The following is a 14,861-nucleotide window of genomic DNA, read 5'->3' as shown; positions in this document are numbered from 1 at the left end:
GTACACTCGCTCAACCCACGCTCGTACATCTCGCTCAACCCACGCTCGTACACTAGCTCAACCCACGCTCGTACACTAGCTCAACCCACGCTCGTACATCTCACTCAACCCACGCTCGTACACTCAACCCACGCTCGTACACTCACTCAACCCACGCTCGTACACTCACTCAACCCACGCTCGTACACTCAACCCACGCTCGTACATCTCACCACAAACCTAAGGTCATTTTCTTCTATAGTTTATGCTCAAGTTGTTAGAATATTAATTTGAATCCGATACTGCATTATTTTGACCTATATTTATGACTTGCATTTTATTTCATGTATTTATATCCTCTATATAACGACTGCATTATTCATTTTATGCTCATTTTTTAAATTATAACTATTTATGTATTTGTTTACAATTGTTCTTACAGGCGAGATATATAATCTACACCTGGAAGATTCTGGAGGGACTGGTCCCTAATATGCACACAGAAATCACTCCCTACGAAAGCAAAAGACTTGGCAGGCGATGCAACATACCCCCAGTGAAAAGTAGGGGTGCCACTGGTACACTAAGAAAACACAATAAGTGTCCTGGGCCCAAGATTGTTCAACAGCCTCCCGCCAGCCATAAGGGGCATTACCAATAGACCCCTGGTTGTCTTGAAGAGGGAGCTGGACAGATTCCTAAAGTCAGTGCTGGATCAGCCGGGATGTGGTTCGTACGTGGGACTACGTGCAGCCAGCAGTTACAGCCTCGTTGATCAGGCCTTGATTCACCAGAAGGCCTGGTCGTGGACTGGGCGCGGGGGCGTTGATCCCCGGAATACCCTCCAAGTAGACCAGGTAGGATAGGTATACCCTGAGGGGTCTCCTAGTGTACGTGCTGAGTGTTCGTGCTGAGTGTACATGCTGAGAGTGTACGTGCTAAGAATTCACTTCAATCCCTATTTTAGGGATTGAAGTGTTAACCTCTGCTTCTAAATACTTCACTGTGCAGCCTTAATTATTATTATTATTATTATAATCAAGGGGGAAGCGCTAAACCCGGAAGATTATACAGCGCCTGGGGGGGGGGGATGTGGAAGGCATTCAGGCTTAATTCGGGGAACTGGAGCACAGATCCAATTCCCTAAATCAAGAGCCCCTCACCAACATCAAGGAGCCTTCCTTGAGGGGTGTGCAGCCTTAATGACCCTCGAGTAGCTGATAGGTTTAAAACCCCAATTAACCAACCAACCACTTTCTTTAAATTTGTTTATATCTAAGATTCAGTACAGTAGCGGTGAAAGCTATCATGCGACGTAGATTAGCAGCTGGTCAGACCTACGGATAACAGTATAGCAGATGGTCGTATATACTGTAGTGATGTCTTGATGACACTATAGAATACCATGTGCGGTGGCCAGCTGCGGAAAAATATCCAGTAACTTAGTGTATGAATTAAAATTAATTTTGAAAGGAGTGGACTGGTAAGCCAGTGGAAAGCCTTGGTCAGATGGCCAAAAGCTCCAGTGGCGGGTCATCATATGACCCGCCAGACTCATCAAGCACAAACGCCAATCGTTAACTCTCACGTGCTAGGAAGGAATTCTTCAACCGTTACAGATAAATCTTTTTCACTGCATCAACGAATAAAGTATTACCAATGAGCAGCATGCGTGAGGTGTGGAAGAGACAGCAGCAGCAGCAAGGGTGAAATGTGGGATAGGCAGCAGCAGCAACAGCATCAGCAGTGAGAGGAGTGTCGAGATGTGTGAGACTGATCCTTGTCTGGTGTTCACGAAGGCTTGCAAATCCATTTTAACGAAGCAGCTCAACTTTGTTGCCTCATGCTGTTGTGTACGAAATACCAGTGCATAAAATACAAAGCAATATGCAAAGAACAAGCGCACATAATAATGCAAACTAACCTAAGAACAATTAACAGTTAAACTGTGAATATGATAAGACATATCAATAAGTAATTAGCTTTGGAAATAAATCATTATAAATGTTGTAAGGAAAAAAAGAAGAGAGTAAATGTCAAGGAATAATAATAGAGCGAGGCGATTTACTAGACACAAAACAGTTCACTTGAATTTATATCTCAAGAGGAGGTGGGCGTGGCCTGTGATCGTTCACTGCCAATTATCTTTTGCTCCGTAGCTCGCATGCTGTCTGGTCTGCCTCAGAGCAAATGGGGATAGCAGTTTGCAATTGTCGTGAGAGAAAGGATATCATCGTAAGTCACCATCGTGGTTGACGGGCGTTGACAGTTTGATATCTCATGGAACGGATGTTGGCAGTCTGACATCTTGGTGGGACGGGTATTGACAACCTCATATTTTATGGGACGGATGTTGACAGTCTGATATCTTGGAAGATGAGTGCTAGCAATTTCATATCGTGGGAGGATGGGTGTTAGCAACTTGAAGTCTTGAAGGACGGGTGCTGGCACCCTGCTGTCTTGAAGGACGGGTGATGGCACCCTGCTGTCTTGAAGGACGGGTGCTGGCACCCTGCTGTCTTGAAGGACGGGTGCTGGCACCCTGAGACAACTGTATGATCATCTCTTCATAGTATCGGAGGAAACACTGACTCAACAAATTCTATGAAAAACCAAATGTGCAAAATTAAGTAGGCATGTATGCAAGAGTTGAGAGCGTTGTTAGCAGCAGGCTGCTAGTAACATGGCCTACTGGCATATGAACCATCTAAGGAGAGCATTTATAGCTTGACTAACAATTAAATGTACTAGGTACTAATCGCTCACACACCATCTGTCTTAGAAAGCAGCGAGAGTCGAGGATCTCTTCCCGAAGGTCAGGTTTTCGTCGAATCCTCAGCCGGTTAAAAAAAATAAATGAAAAATTAGAGGAAGATTTATTGCCAGAAGGCCAGACTAGTCAAGATTTAGGTATGTCTGTTAGGAATAATATTATACGTATCTCACCACTGACACCAGTAGCGTATTCCACTGCTGATACCAGTTACGTATCTCACCGCTGACACCAGTTACGTATCCCACCGATAACACCAGTTACCTATCCCACCGATGACACCAGTTACCTATCCCACCGATGACACCAGTTACCTATCTCACCTATGACACCAGTTACGTATCCCACCGCTGACACCAGTTACCTATCCCACCGATGACACCAGTTACCTATCCCACCGATGACACCAGTTACCTATCCCATCAATGACACCAGTGATGCACCTGTTGTGTGTGTCGGTGTAGGACCAGCGAAAATCTTGCCAGTCTTCAGTTTTTACTTCAGGGTTTCAAACGGGTCCTGTACAAGCTTTCAAATTCTGACCTTAGGGCGGAGCACCCTGAGCTGCCCTTACACTACTCTTGGGTGTCTTGCTGTTGGAAAGAAAAGATAGAGAGAGGTCAATGAGGCGTCTCATAATCTTGGGAGATCAGTGGTAGTAGTCTGATATCCCAGTGAGAAATGAGGCATCCTTGTGTGTTTCAATCGTATGTATGATCAAGTTTGAAGCTCTAAACCTGTGGGTATGACAAAATAAATTTAAGCTCAGGTTTTATATTTAAGTTACGTTTCACTGAATTGTAGATTTGTATATATCAGGTGTTGGTGGGTGGTAGTGGCGGTACTAAGGCGGTAATGATCTTGGCACTGCACCTAGCTGCTGGGTAAAGTCCTGGCACTGCACCTAGCTGCTGGGTAAAGTACTGGCACTGCACCTAGCTGCTGGGTAAAGTCCTAGCACTGCACCTAGCTGCTGGGTAAAGCCCTAGCACTGCACCTAGCTGCTGGGTAAAGTCCTGGCACTGCACCTAAGTACAGGGACGGTAGTACTGACTTCAAACCTTCTGAAGAAGCTTTAAAACAAACTAAAAACCAGCTTCAATACTCTCGCCTCCCTACCCTTTCAGAATGGCAGACAGCCCTTTCCAGTGGGTTAATTTCCAGTATTGTGGCAGGTGCAGATTGAAATGATCAAGTTACAAGACGTATGCCGTAAGGACTGTTTACGTCTGGCTCACGACGTACGTCTGACGTATTGTGCACGTTTGTTCGACAGTTTGAATCAGCTGCTCGACTGATCTTGGAGTGTGGCAACATTATTATAACCCACTGAGACCCCAACCCACTAAGACCCCTAACCCACTAAGACTCTAACCCACTAAGACCCTAACCTACTAAGACCCCAAACCCACTAAGACCCCTAACCTACTAAGACATCTAACCCACTAAGACCCCAAACCCACTAAGACCCTAACCCACTAAGATCCCTAACCCACTAAGACCCCAAACCCACTAAGACCCCAAACCCACTAAGACCCCTAACCCACTAAGACCCCTAACCCACTAAGACCCTAACCTACTAAGACCCTAACACACTAAGACCCCAAACCCACTAAGACCCCAAACCCACTAAGACCCCAAACCCATTAAGACCCCAAACCCACTAAGACCCCTAACCCACTAAGACCCCTAACCCACTAAGACCCCCAACCAACTAAGATCCCTAACCCACTAAGACCCCTAACCCACTAAGACCCCTAACCCACTAAGACCCCTAACCCACTAAGGCCCTAACCCACAAAGACCCTAACCCACTAAGACCCCAACCCACTAAGACCCCAACCCACTAAGACCCCTAACCCACAAAGACCCTAACCCACAAAGACCCTAACCCACTAAGACCCTAACCCACTAGACCCCTAACCCACTAAGACCCTAACCCACTAAGACCCCTAACCCACTAAGACCCCAAACCCACTAAGACCCCAAACCCACTAAGACCCCAACCCACTAAGACCCCTAACCCACTAAGACCCCTAACCCACAAAGACCCCTAACCCACTAAGACCCCAAACCCATTAAAACCCCTAACCCACTAAGACCCCAAACCCACTAAGACCCCAAACCCACTAAGACCCCTAACCCACTAAGACCCCTAACCCACTAAGACCCCTAACCCACTAAGACCCCTAACCCACTAAGGCCCCTAACCCACTAAGACCCCTAACCCACTAAGACCCCTAACCCACTAAGACCCCTAACCCACTAAGACCCCTAACCCACTAAGACCCCAAACCCACTAAGACCCCTAACCCACTAAGACCCCTAACCCACTAAGACCCCAAACCCACTAAGACCCCTAACCCACTAAGACCCCTAACCCACTAAGACCCCTAACCCACTAAGACCCCTAACCCACTAAGACCCCAAACCCACTAAGACCCCTAACCCACTAAGACCCCAAACCCACTAAGACCCCTAACTCACTAAGACCCCTAACTCACTAAGACCCCTAACTCACTAAGACCCCTAACCCACTAAGACCCCTAACCCACTAAGACCCCTAACCCACTAAGACCCCAAACCCACTAAGACCCCTAACCCACTAAGACCCCTAACTCACTAAGAACCCTAACCCACTAAGACCCCAAACCCACTAAGACCCCCAACCCACTAAGACCCCTAACCCACTAAGACCCTAACCCACTAAGACCCCTAACCCACTAAGACCCCCAACCCACTAAGACCCCTAACCCACTAAGACCCCTAACCCACAAAGACCCCTAACCCACTAAGACCCCAAACCCATTAAAACCCCTAACCCACTAAGACCCCAAACCCACTAAGACCCCAAACCCACTAAGACCCCTAACCCACTAAGACCCCTAACCCACTAAGACCCCTAACCCACTAAGACCCCTAACCCACTAAGGCCCCTAACCCACTAAGACCCCTAACCCACTAAGACCCCTAACCCACTAAGACCCCTAACCCACTAAGACCCCAAACCCACTAAGACCCCTAACCCACTAAGACCCCTAACCCACTAAGACCCCAAACCCACTAAGACCCCTAACCCACTAAGACCCCTAACCCACTAAGACCCCTAACCCACTAAGACCCCTAACCCACTAAGACCCCAAACCCACTAAGACCCCTAACCCACTAAGACCCCAAACCCACTAAGACCCCTAACTCACTAAGACCCCTAACTCACTAAGACCCCTAACTCACTAAGACCCCTAACCCACTAAGACCCCTAACCCACTAAGACCCCTAACCCACTAAGACCCCAAACCCACTAAGACCCCTAACCCACTAAGACCCCTAACTCACTAAGACCCCTAACCCACTAAGACCCCAAACCCACTAAGACCCCCAACCCACTAAGACCCCTAACCCACTAAGACCCTAACCCACTAAGACCCCAAACCCACTAAGACCCCCAACCCACTAAGACCCCAAACCCACAAAGACCCCAACCCACTAAGACCCCTAACCCACTAAGACCACTAACCCACTAAGACCCCTAACCCACTAAGACCCCTAACCCACTAAGACCCCAACCCACTAAGACCCCTAACCCACTAAGACCCCTAACCCACTAAGACCCCTAACCCACTAAGACCCCTAACTCACTAAGACCCCTAACCCACTAAGACCCCTAACCCACTAAGACCCCTAACCCACTAAGACCCCCAACCCACTAATACCCCCAACCCACTAAGACCCCAACCCACTAAGACCCCTAACCCACTAAGACCCCTAACCCACTAAGACCCCTAACCCACTAAGACCCCTAACCCACTAAGACCCCTAACCCACTAAGACCCCCAACCCACTAATACCCCTAACCCACTAAGACCCCCAACCCACTAAGACCCCTAACCCACTAAGACCCCTAACCCACTAAGACCCCTAACCCACTAAGACCCCTAACCCACTAAGACCCCTAACCCACTAAGACCACTAACCCACTAAGACCCCTAACCCACTAAGACCCCTAACCCACTAAGACCCCTAACCCACTAAGACCCCTAACCCACTAAGACCCCTAACCCACTAAGACCCCTAACCCACTAAGACCACTAAGACCCTAACCCACTAAAACCCCTAACCCACTAAGACCCCTAACCCACTAAGACCCCTAACCCACTAAAACCCCTAACCCACTAAGACCCCTAACCCACTAAGACCCCTAACCCACTAAGACCCCTAACCCACTAAGACCCCAAACCCACTAAGACCCCTAACCCACTAAGACCCCTAACCCACTAATACCCCTAACCCAGTAAGACCCCAAACCCACTAATACCCCTAACCCACTAAGACCCCTAACCCACTAAGACCCCTAACCCACTAAGACCCCTAACCCACTAAGACCACTAACCCACTAAGACCCCTAACCCACTAAGACCCCTAACCCACTAAGACCCCTAACCCACTAAGACCCCTAACCCACTAAGACCCCTAACCCACTAAGACCAATAACCCACTAAGACCACTAACCCACTAAGACCCCTAACCCACTAAGACCCCTAACCCACTAAGACCCCTAACCCACTAAGACCCTACTGTAAGCACAGTAAAAACAAAATGAAGCAAAAATAAGTAACGTAAATCAAACAAAACAAAACACTACCATTTACACTCACATTATAAACAATTAAAACAGGCGACCCCCATTTCAAATTTATTATTAATATAAACATGGTGATAAAACAACCCATGTGAAGACTATTATTATTATTATTATTATTATTATTATTATTGATAGGGAAGCGCTAAACCCGTAGGGGGGTCATACAGCTCCTGGAGAATTGGTGATTTAATCAGAGGAAGAGGAGGGTGTTTTTAATTCCTCGAATCAAGAGCTCTTCGCAGCATCACGGTGCCCCTCTACAATGGCAATGAGCCAAAAAATAAATAAAAGGTATGCCCCATGCGGGTTGCCAAGTGCCACTGACTGGTGGTCATCACAACTTTGTCTATATCACGCTCACACTGTCCTTGATGGTGGTATATCATGCTCTTCCACTCCCTTCTTTCGTTTCTACTTTCTCCCTCATTTTCCACTCCCTTCTTTCCTCGTTTCTCCTCTCCTTTTTCACTTCCTTCTATCCACTCTTGCCAAACTTCTTCATATCAGCTCACCGTCTATGAAACTATTATTATTATTATTATTATTATTATTATTATTATTATTATTATTACTATGAGGAGGGCTAAACCTTTGAGGATTATACAGCGCCTGTTTGGGGGGGGGGGGATGGAAGGTATTCAGGCACAATTCAGGGAACTGGAGCACAGATCCAGTTCCCTAGATCAAGAGCCCCTCACCAGCGTCTAGGAACCTCCCTTGAGGGGTATGAAACTGAAGAGACAGTGGGGTAACAGCCAACGATGCTTGCAGCAACTTTCACTTTCGCCAGTGTTGTGTTTGGGAGGTCCGTACTCTCACACGGAGGCTTAAACTATTCCTGACACGTAGATATGGTGACATTTATCCCCCCTTCCCATCTCATATACACCCACATCATGAACATTGACCAGGCACCTAGCACTGTCCTACGCTTGTAACTACAAGTAGGTAATTATACGACCTATTACCGTCTTAAGCGTACACACACACACATCTGTATTAATGTAACACACACACGCACACTGCCACATATATAACGGTATATTTTTGTTATGAACGGCTTCAAGGTTACATTGTGTATATACCGAAAGTCGATTTTTAATATGTCTTTGAGAAATGGTAAGATTCTTCATGTTAAGTGTACAAAATACTTGCACCTTTAACGACCTTAGTGCGGTCGACTGTCCTAAAAAAAAAAAAAAAACATTGTGAATCTCATTTGCTAGTCATCCTAAAGTGAATAGGTAATTCTTTTATACCTTTTTTTCACCTCAGCTTGATCTGCCATCCCAGGGTAACTCTGAGAACTCTGCTTCATTTTCTCTAACATCTGGGATATCTTTAATTCTTTGGCTAGTCTTCATCCTAAGAACACTAATTACTCAAGTACTTCAAGTGGACTTAAGGAGTTAACCACCGTGTGTAGGTACCCATGATTCGTGTAATTTCATTTAGCTTCCATAAACTCGTTCAGATTCACGCGGCTGGTCTGATACTTCTTTTCCACTACAAATCAATAGGAACTTTTGCACGCAGTTAAGAAAATGATGAGGGTGATCTTGTAACTGTTCGAACTGCATCTCAGGTGAAGGATTTACTTCTAACTGGGCAACTACGTAGCAATGATGTCACTATTTACAATCCTATGGCCATGAATTCCTGCAGAGAACTTCTTCACTTCTGGTATTCAGTGCACACTCGAGGTACCGAGATTGTGGAAAGACATCAGGACTAGCAAGTTAATGCTGAACATTTTCTGAGCAAACATACCGAAGGCAAGAGATCTAAGATTTTACTAGTTAACATTTTTGAGTAAGCTAAACTCCCTGAAGACGTTTCTATTGAAAAATGTCTTCCTTAAGGCAAAATTATTCATATGTTATACCTTGAGATACTTTCGTAGTCAGTAATACGGAAGAAGAGAGAGTTGTACGAATGCGTCCAAATAAAATGAGGTCAAAACAAAATTGAACATTCCGTATGATAATAGAAAAAAATGGTCCAGCTAGTACAATTAATTCTTTGCATTACTGTTCTTTTCAAGTTAGATTAGAGGAAGACACCGTCACGTCTCACACGAGTCAAACTCTCCCACTGCACGTCTTACCACTCCAGGCTTACTGGGGTCCCTGCAAGCTGACCTCTCCTTCAACACAAAATAAAATTCAATAGCACGTACCTGCGGTGCTTGTTCAATTTTCTAACTTCGAATCGCTTTACTTTGATGGACATAGTTTTCATACTGAACAGTTGGCTCGACTGGAACTAATTTCAGAAGATTTCAACGACCATTACCATCGGTGGAAAACCCATCGCACTGACGGCAGAGGCTCACAAATAGCTTATTTAATCATAAACACAACCTTCGCTCTTCCGAATGATAGTGCTGGTGCCCGTTATAGATTTTTCATTGTCATTTTCGGATGCAGTAGTATTCGTCACTTGGGTCATCATCGGCGACTCCTTGAGGATAGCGACTACTACATAATTTACCTTTATTAATACTTGCAGCACCTCTCTTCTTCCTCTCCACAAAGATAACTTTGAGAGAGCAGAATGGGGGTGATCCAAAGACACTCGCATTCCTTTTTTTTCTCTCTTCGGCTAAGCCAAATGCCAACATTACCCGATGTTTCTGATATAAACAACGGGTGCAACGCCCCTTCTTCCTTTTCAATGTAGCCGGCGAAAATGGTGTGGCGGAAGGAATCATCTTTGTAGTATACAATCAGAACACATCAAGAAGAGATCATTTAAGGATACTCATACAATTTGTTCAAGAACAAGAGTGGCAGAACAAAATACATAATATACATTTCAATTTAGTGTATTAACTGCACACACTGGTGCATCATACACTTCAAAGTAACGAAAGACAAAAATGGCATTAACTGCCCTGATTTTGTCCTTTGGAGAAAGTTTTGTAATTTATGTTATGAACTTGCACTCTATCACAATAAAATTACCCAAGTACCGAGGCCACCAGACTGTGAAAGTAAGAAAAAAAACCCAGGTAGGTAGGGAGGGAATAGGGAATGAGAAAGAAGTACTGAGGAGAAGTAAATCACTAAATTTGTCAGTATTGCCTCAAGACAAACTACGTTACTGCCGTCTCATGCTAAGATCGTAAAGAAGTATTAGGGAGAATTTATACGTGCGGAGGATGGTGGTGTGTGTTGTGGACAGTTGTGGAGGATGGTTGTGTGTGTGGCCAGTTGTGGAGGATGGTGGTGTGTGTTGTGGTCAGTTGTGAAGGATGGTTGTGTGTGTGGCCAGTTGTGGAGGATGGTTGTGTGTGTGTGGCCAGTTGTGGAGGATGGTTGTGTGTGTGGTCAGTTGTGGAGGATGGTGGTGTGTGTTGTGGACAGTTGTGGAGGATGGTTGTGTGTGTGTGGCCAGTTGTGGAGGATGGTTGTGTGTGTGGTCAGTTGTGGAGGATGGTGGTGTGTGTTGTGGAGGATGGTGGTGTGTGTTGTGGCCAGTTGTGGAGGATGGTTGTGTGTGTGTGGCCAGTTGTGGAGGATGGTGGTGTGTGTTGTGGACAGTTGTGGAGGATGGTTGTGTGTGTGGCCAGTTGTGGAGGATGGTGGTGTGTGTTGTGGACAGTTGTGGAGGATGGTGGTGTTGTGGCCAGTTGTGGAGGATGGTGGTGTGTGTTGTGGCCAGTTGTGGAGGATGGTTGTGTGTGTGTGGTCAGTTGTGGAGGATGGTGGTGTGTGTTGTGGACAGTTGTTGAGGATGGTGGTGTGTGTTGTGGACAGTTGTGGAGGATGGTTGTGTGTGTGTGGCCAGTTGTGGAGGATGGTTGTGTGTGTGGTCAGTTGTGGAGGATGGTGGTGTGTGTTGTGGAGGATGGTGGTGTGTGTTGTGGCCAGTTGTGGAGGATGGTTGTGTGTGTTGTGGCCAGTTGTGGAGGATGGTTGTGTGTGTGGCCAGTTGTGGAGGATGGTGGTGTGTGTTGTGGCCAGTTGTGGAGGATGGTTGTGTGTGTGGCCAGTTGTGGAGGATGGTGGTGTGTGTTGTGGCCAGTTGTGGAGGATGGTGGTGTGTGTTGTGGACAGTTGTGGAGGATGGTTGTGTGTGTGTGGCCAGTTGTGGAGGATGGTGGTGTGTGTTGTGGACAGTTGTGGAGGATGGTTGTGTGTGTGTGGCCAGTTGTGGAGGATGGTGGTGTGTGTTGTGGCCAGTTGTGGAGGATGGTGGTGTGTGTTGTGGCCAGTTGTGGAGGATGGTGGTGTGTGTTGTGGACAGTTGTGGAGGATGGTGGTGTGTGTTGTGGACAGTTGTGGAGGATGGTGGTGTGTGTTGTGGACAGTTGTGGAGGATGGTGGTGTGTGTTGTGGACAGTTGTGGAGGATGGTTGTGTGTGTGTGGCCAGTTGTGGAGGATGGTGGTGTGTGTTGTGGCCAGTTGTGGAGGATGGTTGTGTGTGTGGCCAGTTGTGGAGGATGGTGGTGTGTGTTGTGGCCAGTTGTGGAGGATGGTGGTGTGTGTTGTGGCCAGTTGTGGAGGATGGTGGTGTGTGTTGTGGCCAGTTGTGGAGGATGGTGGTGTGTGTTGTGGACAGTTGTGGAGGATGGTTGTGTGTGTGTGGCCAGTTGTGGAGGATGGTGGTGTGTGTTGTGGACAGTTGTGGAGGATGGTGGTGTGTGTTGTGGACAGTTGTGGAGGATGGTTGTGTGTGTGGCCAGTTGTGGAGGATGGTGGTGTGTGTTGTGGACAGTTGTGGAGGATGGTTGTGTGTGTGGCCAGTTGTGGAGGATGGTGGATGTTGTGTTGTGGCCAGTTGTGGAGGATGGTTGTTGTGGCCAGTTGTGGCCAGTTGTGGAGGATGGTGGTGTGTGTTGTGGCCAGTTGTGGAGGATGGTTGTGTGTGTGGCCAGTTGTGGAGGATGGTGGTGTGTGTTGTGGGCAGTTGTGGAGGATGGTGGTGTGTGTTGTGGCCAGTTGTGGAGGATGGTGGTGTGGAGGATGTTGTGGCCAGTTGTGGAGGATGGTGGTGTGTGTTGTGGACAGTTGTGGAGGATGGTTGTGTGTGTGGCCAGTTGTGGAGGATAGTGTGTGTGTGGCCAGTTGTGGACAGTTGTGGAGGATGGTTGTGTGTGTGGCCAGTTGTGGAGGATGGTGGTGTGTGTTGTGGCCAGTTGTGGAGGATGGTGGTGTGTGTGTGGCCAGTTGTGGAGGATGGTTTGGTGTGTGTGTGGCCAGTTGTGGAGGATGGTTGTGTGTGTGGCCAGTTGTGGAGGATGGTGTGTGTGGCCAGTTGTGGAGGATGGTGGTGTGTGTTGTGGCCAGTTGTGGAGGAGGCCAGTTGTGGAGGTGGCCAGTTGTGGAGGTGTGTGTTGTGGACAGTTGTGGAGGATGGTGGTGTGTGTTGTGGCTAGTTGTGGAGGATGGTGGTGTGTGTTGTGGCCAGTTGTGGAGGATGGTGGTGTGTGTTGTGGCCAGTTGTGGAGGATGGTTTTGTGTGTGTGGCCAGTTGTGGAGGATGGTGGTGTGTTGTGGACAGTTGTGGAGGATGGTGGTGTGTGTTGTGGCCAGTTGTGGAGGATGGTTGTGTGTGTTGTGGCCAGTTGTGGAGGATGGTGGTGTGTGTTGTGGCCAGTTGTGGAGGATGGTTGTGTGTGTGGCCAGGTGTGGAGGATGGTGGTGTGGGTTGTGGCCAGTTGTGAAGGATGGTTGTGTGTGAGGCCAGATGTGGAGGATGGTGGTGTGTGTTGTGGACAGTGGTGGAGGATGGTGGTGTGTGTTGTGGCCTGTTGTGGAGGATGGTTGTGTGTGTGGCCAGTTGTGGAGGATGGTGGGTTGTGGCCTGTGTGTGGCCAGTTGTGAAGGATGGTTGTGTGTGTGGCCAGTTGTGGAGGATGGTTGTGTGTGTGGCCAGTTGTGGAGGATGGTTGTGTGTGTGGCCAGTTGTGAAGGATGGTTGTGTGTGTTGTGGCCAGTTGTGGAGGATGGTGGTGTGTGTTGTGGCCAGTTGTGGAGGATGGTGGTGTGTGTTGTGGCCAGTTGTGAAGGATGGTTGTGTGTGTGGCCAGTTGTGGAGGATGGTTGTGTGTGTGTGGCCAGTTGTGGAGGATGGTGGTGTGTGTTGTGGCCAGTTGTGGAGGATGGTGTGTGTGTGTTGTGGATGGTTGTTGGTGGCCAGTTGTGGAGGATGGTGGTGTGTGTTGTGGACAGTTGTGGAGGATGGTGGTGTGTGTTGTGGACAGTTGTGGATGATGCTGGTGTGTGTTGTGGCCAGTTGTGGAGGATGGTTATTGGTGGCCAGTTGTGGAGGATGGTGGTGTGTGTTGTGGCCAGTTGTGAAAAATTGTTGTGTGTGTTGTGGCCAGTTGTGGAGGATGGTTGTTGGTGGCCAGTTGTGGAGGATGGTGGTGTGTGTTGTGGCCAGTTGTGGAGGATGGTGGTGTGTGTTGTGGCCAGTTGTGGAGGATGGTGGTGTGTGTTGTGGCCAGTTGTGGAGGATGGTTGTTGGTGGCCAGTTGTGGAGGATGGTGGTGTGTGTTGTGGCCAGTTGTGGAGGATGGTGGTGTGTGTTGTGGCCAGTTGTGAAGGATGGTTGTTGGTGGCCAGTTGTGGAGGATGGTGGTGTGTGTTGTGGCCAGTTGTGGAGGATGGTGGTGTGTGGCCAGTTGTGGAGGATGGTGGTGTGTGGCCAGTTGTGGAGGATGGTGTTGTGTGGCCAGTTGTGGAGGATGGTGGTGTGTGTGTGTGGTGGCCAGTTGTGGAGGATGGTTGTGTGTGTGGCCAGTTGTGGAGGATGGTGGTGTGGGTTGTGGCCAGTTGTGAAGGATGGTTGTGTGTGTGGCCAGTTGTGGAGGATGGTTGTGTGTGTGGCCAGTTCTGGAGGATGGTTGTGTGTGTGGCCAGTTGTGGAGGATGGTTGTGTGTGTGGCCAGTTGTGGAGGATGGTTGTGTGTGTGGCCAGTTGTGGAGGATGGTGGTGTGTGTTGTGGCCAGTTGTGAAGGATGGTTGTGTGTGTGGCCAGTTGTGGAGGATGGTTGTGTGTGTGGCCAGTTGTGGAGGATGGTTGTGTGTGTGGCCAGTTGTGGAGGATGGTTGTGTGTGTGGCCAGTTGTGGAGGATGGTTGTGTGTGTGGCCAGTTGTGGAGGATGGTGGTGTGTGTTGTGGCCAGTTGTGAAGGATGGTTGTGTGTGTGTGGCCAGTTGTGGAGGATGGTGGTGTGTGTTGTGGCCAGTTGTGGAGGATGGTGGTGTGTGTTGTGGCCAGTTGTGGAGGATGGTTGTTGGTGGCCAGTTGTGGAGGATGGTGGTGTGTGTTGTGGCCAGTTGTGGAGGATGGTTGTTGTGGCCAGTTGTGGAGGATGGTGGTGTGTGTTGTGGCCAGTTGTGGAGGATGGTGGTGTGTGTTGTGGCCAGTTGTGGAGGATGGTGGTGTGTGTTGTGGCCAGTTGTGGAGGATGGTGTGTGTTGTGGCCAGTTGTGGAGGACGTTGTGGAGTT

The 14,861-nt window shown here is 48.3% G+C and overlaps 1 long non-coding RNA gene across 1 annotated transcript in view; it reads right to left on the bottom strand.

Moving 5' to 3' along the window:
* The window catches only part of LOC138852646 (uncharacterized), a 405,614-nt gene that overhangs the window by 235,240 nt on the left and 155,513 nt on the right, over nt 1-14,861 (bottom strand). The window lies entirely within an intron of this gene.

This window comes from Cherax quadricarinatus, chromosome 13 (assembly GCF_038502225.1).
Source record: "Cherax quadricarinatus isolate ZL_2023a chromosome 13, ASM3850222v1, whole genome shotgun sequence".
NCBI classification, from domain to species: Eukaryota; Metazoa; Arthropoda; class Malacostraca; order Decapoda; family Parastacidae; genus Cherax; species Cherax quadricarinatus.
The sequence above is the reverse complement of the archived record's forward strand: the minus strand, read 5'-3'. Positions and strand labels throughout refer to the sequence as shown.